Source organism: Pristiophorus japonicus, chromosome 19 (genome assembly GCF_044704955.1).
Source record: "Pristiophorus japonicus isolate sPriJap1 chromosome 19, sPriJap1.hap1, whole genome shotgun sequence".
In the NCBI taxonomy this organism is placed as follows: domain Eukaryota; kingdom Metazoa; phylum Chordata; class Chondrichthyes; family Pristiophoridae; genus Pristiophorus; species Pristiophorus japonicus.
In genome coordinates, this window is record NC_091995.1 from 78,804,447 (window position 1) to 78,813,607 (window position 9,161).

Sequence of the window (9,161 nt, forward strand, 5' to 3'; positions counted from 1 at the left end):
GCCGGCCTTGCCAGCGATGCCCACATCCCGTGAATTAATTTAAAAAAAAGGTAAAGCAACGGCCCATGTGTGCACAGCAAGATCCCACAAACAGCGAATGAGATAACCGAAGCATGAATCTGTTTTTGGTGCTGTTGATTTGAGGGAGGAATGTTTGGCCAGGGCACCAGGGAGAACTTGCCCTGCAGTTCGAATAGTGCCGTGGGGATAGTTCACATCCACCTGAGGGAGTAGACGGGGCCTGGGTTGAACGTCTCATCCAAAAAATGGCTCCTGTGACAGTGCAGCGCTCCCTCAGTACTGAAATACTGGATCTTGATCAGGGCTGATGGCGTCTGCTGCCTCTCGCTTGTGAAATCGCAGCCGCCAACTCTTTGATATTAACTGACTGGAACCTGTTTCAAAATTCAAAAGTCCCTCCATGGCCTCACCCCTCCCTATCTCTATAATCTCCTCCAGCCCCGACAACCCCCCCCGAGATGTCTGCGCTCCTCTAATTCTGCCCTCCCGAGCATCCCTGATTATAATCGCTCAACCATCGGTGGCCGTGCCTTCTGTTGCCTGGGCCCCAAGCTCTGGAACTCCCTCCCTAAACCTCTCTCTCCTCCTTAAAGATACTCCTTAAAACCTACCTCTTTGACCAAGTCGCCTGCCATAATTTCATTTTATGTGGCTCGGTGTCAAATTTATTTGTTTTGTCTTATAACCCTCCTGTGAAGCGTCTTGGGACGTTTTACTACGTTAAAGGGGCTATATAAATACAATTCGTTGTTGTTCTTGTGAAGCACCTTGGGATGTTTCATTACGATAAAGGCGCTATATGAATACAAGTTGTTGTTGTTGGTCAGGGGAGTTTTGCAGCCCCACCGGGTGGTGCAGTACCCCACAGTGTCACTGGGGGGAGCTCTACATGAACCATGTCCAAATGTCCGTCCACTTGTGACCGACCGACCAACCACCTAATCTGATGAGGAGTGGCTGTGAATACAAGAGGCTGAGCCACCCGCCCTGATGTGGCTGGTCTCTGACTACGTACTCTGTTTGCTCTTCAGGGGAGCTCACAGCGACTGGCGACCTTGGAGCGCAGCGAGCCAGAACTATGACAGGAAGGGCCCCACAATAGCTGGCACAGTCATTGCCGGTAATTCCCCCCCACCGCGCCCCCGCCCAGTGCTCACAGAATCAGCGCAGAGCCCAAGCAATCGCCGCTCAGTCCAAGCGTAGGACTCAGGGGGGACTGGAGAGAGGCCAGGCCGATCCCAGCTGTTAAAAAGGAAGGCAGAGCTACTCCGGGTAATTACAGGCCAGCGAGCTTAATGTCGTCGGCGGCAACCAAAACCAGCGCCGTTAAAATGACGGCGGGCGGTAACCAGTGAGGAGCGCCTGGCAGCCATCTTGACCTCCTGCCCCGTTGCTGCCGGGCGGGCAGGGGTTAAGTTCGGCCCTCCCGCGCACGTGTGTGTGTGTCAGACTCGTGAACGATGTGTGAGCACCATCGATGCCCGGGTCCTGTTTATTTCCTCACTCTGCTGAAGTCCAGCTTTGTTCGATCCGATCCCTCGCTTCGGCTTTAATCCCACGGCCTACCTTTTGTCAGTCGATTTTGCCCTCACTCTTTCTTTCTCACATGCAGGTCGCGACAGGGAGACCCAATGCTTCACTGGGCAGGGTTCACATGGGGCAATCACCAGAAGCATTCCCAGGCCGAGAGGGCAGGCTAAGGTCCAACTGCTAGGCCGAGAGGGCAGGTTGAGGCCTTATTCCTAGGCTGAGAGGGCAAGTTGAGCCCCTACTCCTAGGCCAAGAGGGCAAGTTGAAGCCCTACTCCTAGGCCAAGAGGGCAGGCTGAGGCCCTATTCCTAGGCTGAGAGGGCAAGTTGAGGCCCTACTCCTAGGCCAAGAGGGCAAGTTGAGGCCCTATCCTCGGCCAAGAGGGCAAGTTGAGGCCTACTCCTAGGCCAAGACGGCAAGTTGAAGCCCTACTCCTAGGCCAAGAGGGCAGGCTGAGGCCCTACTCCGAGGCGAAGAGGGCAAGTTGAAGCCCTACTCCTAGGCCGAGAAGGCAGGCTGAGGCCCTACTCCTAGGCCGAGAGGGCAGGCTGAGGCCCTACTCCTTGGCCGAGAGGGCAAGTTGAGGCCCTACTTCCATGTCAAGAGGGCAAGCTGAGGCCCTATTCCCAGATTGAGAGGCTAAATTGGGGCATTGCTCAAGGCCTCTGTCAATGTTGCTCCACAGATCACCCCCTAGGAGCAGCACAAGAGGTTCTTTCAGTGCCCCTGCCTCCGACTATTCCACGTTGAAAGCACTTACCCTCCACTTGATGCCTTCCCACAATGGTGCAGCTGAGTCGTGAATTCCCAGCAACCTCCGCTCGCTCCTCCCCCCCACTCTACCATTCCAATGGTGCTTCATCAATTCTCCACCTCCTCTCCTGGAGACAGGAGGGCCAACCTCCCTCTCCATGGTGCACCGTGTACACCCGCTGACGGAGCACCAGGTGGAGGAATAAAGGGCCCAAGACTGGCTCTCTGTCGCGTGATGTCCCCTTCTGGTGCGGGCAGGAAGTTCCACCTTATAAATCTAGGCTGACGCTCCCAGTGCAGTGCTGAGGGAGTGCTGCACTGTCGGAGGTGCCGTCTTTTGGATGAGACGTTAAACCGAGGCCCCGTCTGCTCTCTCAGGTGGGCGTAAAAGATCCACGGCACTATTTTGAAGAAGAGCAGAGGGAGTTATCCCCGGTGTCCTGGACCAATATTTATCCCTCAATCAACATCACAAAAACAGATTATCTGGTCGTTATCACATTGCTGTTTGTGGGAACTTGCTGTGCACAGATTGGCTGCCGCCTTTTCCACATTACAACCGTGACCATACTCCAAAAGTACTTCATTGGCTGCAAAGCGCTTTGAGACACCCGGTCTTCGTGAAAGGTGCTATATAAATGCAAGTCTTTCTTTATACGGGTGGGATCATGAAAATTCAGTTAAATGTAGCTGGGTGCAACACTTCCCGGTCGTGTTCCTCGCATTCGGTTGCTCGGGAAACGACATGGGGCATGTTCTGAAGTCGCTCCAGTTTCATTGCCACCTGGTCCGTACTAGGACGAGGTGAGGATGGGGCGGGGGGGGGGAGGGAGTGGGGTGAGCGGCAGGGGTCTCAGGACCAATGACCCTTGTACAGTCTAGCTCCACCTCCACGTGACCCACCCAACCGGCAGTTGTACACGTGTGGGCCGGGATGGTGATTGTCAGCAGGCCATTCCACCGTGGGGGGAATCACAGGCGAGGCCAGTTCAATTCCCAACAAATGACCACACGCAGGCACTTGCATCGGATGATGAGCAGGAGCGAGGGTGCTGGCTTCCTTTCCCGCCGAGTGTCTCATTCCAACCACCCTTTGGTTGAAACCAGCGCGGTCAGCACAGACTGACCAATCCAATCTGAGACCGTCGGCCGTGGGTAGCACTCTCGCCTCTGAGTCAGAAGGTCGTGAGTACAAATCCCACTCCAGACACGAGAGCACAAATCCAGGCTGACACTCTAGTGCAGTGCCGAGGAAGCGGCGTACTGTCGGAGGTGCCGTCGTTTGGATGAGAGGTCAAACCGAGATCTCATCTGCTCTCTCAGGCGGACGTAAAATATCCCTCCGCCACTATTCCAAAGAAGAGCAGGGGAGCGGGGAAGATTCTCCCCGGGATCCTGGCCTGATATTTATCCCGAAAACAGATTGTTGGGTAATTTGTCTCATTGCCGTTTGTGGGATCTTGCTGTGTGTGAATTAGCTGCCGCCGCTCCAACCATAACTGCACTTCGAAAGTATTTCTTTGGCTGTGAAGTGCTTCGGCACGTCGTGAGGTTGTGAAAGGCGTCACAGATAGAAGTTCTTTCTGTCCTAGACAGTGGCTCAGTTTGCTGTGATTGAGGCATTAGCAAGTCACCAGGCCGCCCCTTCAAATTAACAGGTTGTATGTAATGTCTGCACCGGTGAGGATGCCCACATGCTGGTCAAGCTATAGTCGAGCCAGGGTGTCCCTGGAGATGGAGCACGCGGTGTCCACCGGTACGCTCGCGGCCTTCCGCGAGAGGTGGGCTCTGGAGGGACTGGAGTGCATCATCACCCCCAGCAACCAAATTTTAATTTGAACCACTTAATATCTAAAATGTAATTTGTTTATTTGTTGGTTTACTGCCCCTTTAATAAGGGGGCCACTTGTATTAATGTTCAACGAAAAATAGTTGTAGAGCTGTTGAGTTGGGAGTGGCTTAGCCAGTATTGTGATGTTCACAAGACTCAGCCAGTTGGGTTCATAGAAACATAGAAAGTAGGTGCAGGAGTAGGCCATTCGTCCCTTCGAGCCTGCACCACCATTCAATATGATCATGGCTGATCATGCAACTTCAGTACCCCATTCCTGCTTTCTCTCCATACCCCTTGATCCCTTTAGCCGTAAGGGCCACATCTAACTCCCTTTTGAATATATCTAATGAACTGGCCTCAACAACTTTCTGTGGGAGAGAATTCCACAGGTTCACAATTCTCCGAGTGATGAAGTTTCTCCTCATCTCGGTTCTAAATGGCTTACCCCTTATCCTCAGTTCGGGGGATCCACGATGAGGTATGCAGTTGTGAGCCTGGTGAATGAACTTGTAATGTGTGGTGTGATTATTAAACCTTTTGCTGATAACCAACTCGTTGCAATGTGTTGCAACAAATACTTAACCCACGAAGCAAATACATTACAAAGGGTAAAATCTCAGTCCTGCCGATGGGAACCGGCAAAGGCTCCCTCCACACTTCCTCAAACATCCAACTGAGTCAAAGTTACTGAAGCCGCCTTTTAGTGAAACCAGATCCACCCTGCAACTCCAGGGCCCGGCGGAAATGAGGTGACAGAGAGGCATTCAAGGCTAGGAGCTGTAGTACAGCTCAAAGTTCCCACTCTGACTGGGCCTCCCATCTGGGGAGAAACGCAATCTCCTCCAATCACACTCCCGACTGCCAAAATCTGTCTCCCAGATGCGGCTTTAAGGAGAGCGTCGCAGCGACTAGCAACTTTGCAACCAGCTCTGCCTTGCCACTTTCTATTAACCACTTCACTACCAGAGAAATCGCAACAAAGTCTCCCATCACTAGAACTCTGATACACCACACCCTCATCGTAATAGTGATAGACCACTCCCCACCATAACACACTGAGACACTGATAAACCACATCGATCATATTGATATACCTCAACCCAAGTATACCATGTTGATAGAATTCTCCTCTTACCAAACCCATTGTACATTACATGCCTCACTTTAATATAGTGATATGTCACACGACGCCACACCATAACACACTGATATATTCAGTCATCCACAATAAAACACTGATATATCACACCCCTCACTGTAACACTCTCTGATTACCCCTCACTGTAACACTCTGATACACCTCACACTGTAACACTTTGATTTACCCCACACCCCTCACTGTAACACTGATATACCCCACACCCCTCACTGTAACACTTTGATTTACCCCACACCCCTCACTGCAACACTGATATACCCCACACCCCTCAGTGGAACACTGATATATCACACACACCTCACTGTAACATTGATATATCCTAAACCCCTCACTGTAACACTGATACACCCCACACCCCTCAATGTAACACTGATACACCCCACACCCCTCACTGTAACACTGATATATCCCACACCCCACACTGTAACATTGATATATCCTATACCCCTCACTGTAACACTGATATACCCCACACCACTCACTGTAACACTGATACATCCCACACCCCTCACTGTAACACTGATATACCCCACACCCTTCACTGTAACACTGATATATCCCACACCCCTCACTGTAACACTGATATATCCCACACCCCTCACTGTAATATTGATATATCCTATACCCCTCACTGTAACACTCTGATACACCCCACATCACTCACTGTAACACTGATATACCCCACACACCTCACTGTAACACTGTGATATAGGCCACACCTCTCACTGTAACACTGATATAACCACATCCATCACTGTAACACTCTGATATACCCCAGTCTCTTCACTGTAACATGCTGATTAACCCCACACCCCTCATTTTAAAACTCTTATTTACTCAGACCCCTCGCTGATTTACCCCACACTCGTTACTTTAACACTCTGATTTACCCCACACGCCTCACCGAAACACTGACATATCCCACACCCCTCACTGTAACACTCTTAAATACCCCACAACCCTCACTGTAACATTGATATACCCCACACTGTAAAACTCTGATTTACCCCACACCCCTCACTAATTTACCCCACACTCCTCACTGTAACACTCTGATATACCCCACACACCTCACTGTAACACTAATATACCCCACATCCCTCACTGTAACAATCTGATATACCCCACACCCCTGACTGTAACACTGATATATCCCACATACCTCACTGTAACACTGATATACCCCACACATCTCACTGTAACAATGTGATTTACCCCACACCCCTCACTGTAACACTGATATACCCACACGCCTCACTGTAACACTGATATACCCCAGTCTCCTCACTGTAACACCCTGATTAACCCCACACCCCTCACTTTAAAACTCTGATTTACCCGAGACCCCTCACTGATTTACCCCATACTCCTCACTTCAACACTCTGATTTGCCCCACACCCCTCACTGTAACACTGATATACCCCACACCCCTCACTGTAACACTGATATACCCCACACCCCTCACTGTAACACTGATATACCCCACACCGCTGACTGTAACACCGATATATCCCACACCCCTCACTGTAACACTGATATACCCCAGTCTCCTCACTGTAACACCCTGATTAACCCCACACCCCTCACTTTAAAACTCTGATTTATCCCAGACCCCTCGCTGATTTACCCCACACTCCTCACTTCAACACTCTGATTTACCCCACACCCCTCACTGTAACACTGATATACCCCACACCCCTCACTGTAACAGTCTGATATACCCAACATCCTTTATTTTAAAACTCTGATATACCCCACACCCCTCACTGTAACAACGTGATATAACCCACACCCCTCACTGTAACACTGATATATCCCATACCCCTCACTGTAACACTCTGATATACTCCACACTGTAACACTCTGATATATCCCACACCCGACACTGTAACATTCTCTGATATACCCCAAGCTCCTCACTGAAACATTCTGATTTACCCTATACCCCTCACTGTAACAATGATATAACTCAGATCCCTCACTGTAACATTCTGAGCAACCCCACAGCACACACTGTAACACACTGATATACACCACACACCTCTGACTGTAACACTGATATACCCCACACCTCTCACTATAACACTCTGATTTACCCCACACCCCTCACTGTAACACTGATTTACCTCACACCCCTCACTGTAACACTGATATACCCCACACCCCTCACAGTAACACTGTGATATAGCCCACACCTCTCACTGTAACACTGATATACCCCACACCCCGTCACTGTAACACACTGATTTACCCCACACTCCTCTTTGTAAAACTCTGATTTACGCCACACACATCACTAATTTACCCCACACTCCTCACTGTAACACTCTGATAACCCCACACCCCTCTGTAACACTGATATATCCCACACACCTCACTGTAACACTCTGATATACCCCACACCCCTCACTGTATCACTGATATACCCCACAGCCCTCACTGTAACACTCTGATATACACCACACCCCTCACTGTAACACTGAATACCCCACACCCCTCACTGTAACACTCTGATTTACCCCACACCCCTCAAGGTAACACTGATATATCCCACACCCCTCACTGTAACACTGATATACCCCACACCCCTCACTGTAACATTGATGTACCCCACACCCCTCACTGTAATACTCTGATATACCCCACACCCCTCACTGTAACACTGATATACGCCAGAACACTCACTGCAAAATTCTGATATACCCTACACCTCTCTGTAACATTGATATACCTCACACCCCACACTGTAACACTCTGATATACCACACACCCCATCACTGTAACACTCTCTGATTTACCCCACATCCCTCACTGATTTACCCCACACTCCTCACTGTAAAATTCTGATTTACCCCACATCCCTCAGTGCAACGTTCTGAAATACCCCACACCCCTCTGTAACATTGATAAACCCCACACCCCTCACTGTAACACTCTGATATACCCCACACCCTTCACTATAACACTGATATACCCACACCTCTCACTGTAACACTCTGAAAAACCCCAGACACCTCACTGAGACACTCTGGTATACCCCACACCCCTCTATAACATTCATATACCCCACACCCCTCACTGCCACTCCCTGATGTACCCCACACCCCTCACTGTAACACTCTGATTTACCCCACACTACTCACTGTAACACTCTCTGAGATACCCCACACCCCTCATTGTAACATGTTGATATACCCACACCTCTCACTGTAACACTCTGAAATACCCGAGTCTCCTCTCTGTAACACTCTGATTTACCCCACACCCCTCACTGTAACAGTCTCTGAGATAACTCACCCCCCTCACTGTAACACTGATATACCCCACACCTGTCCCTGTAACACTCTGATTTACCTGACACCCCTCACTGTAACACTGATAAACCCCACACCCCTCACTGTAAAACTCTGATTTGCCCCACACCTCTCACTAATTTACCCCACACTCCTCACTATAACACTCTGATATACACCACACCCCTCGCTGTAACATTGATATACCACAAACCCCTGACTGTAACACTGATTTACCCAACACCCCTCACTATAACACTCTGATTTACTCCACACCTCTGACTGTAACACTCTGATTTACACCACACCGCTCACTATAACACTGATGTACCACACACCCCTCACTGTAACACTCTGATATACCCCAGTCTCCTCACTGTAAAACTGATATACCCACACCCTTCACTGTAACACTCTGATATATCCCAGTCTCCTCACTGTAACACTCTGATTAACCCCACATTCCTCACTTAAAACTCCGATTTACCCTACACCCCTCACTGTAACACTGATATACTCCACACCCCTCATTGTAACACAGATATATCCCACACCCCTCACTGTAACACT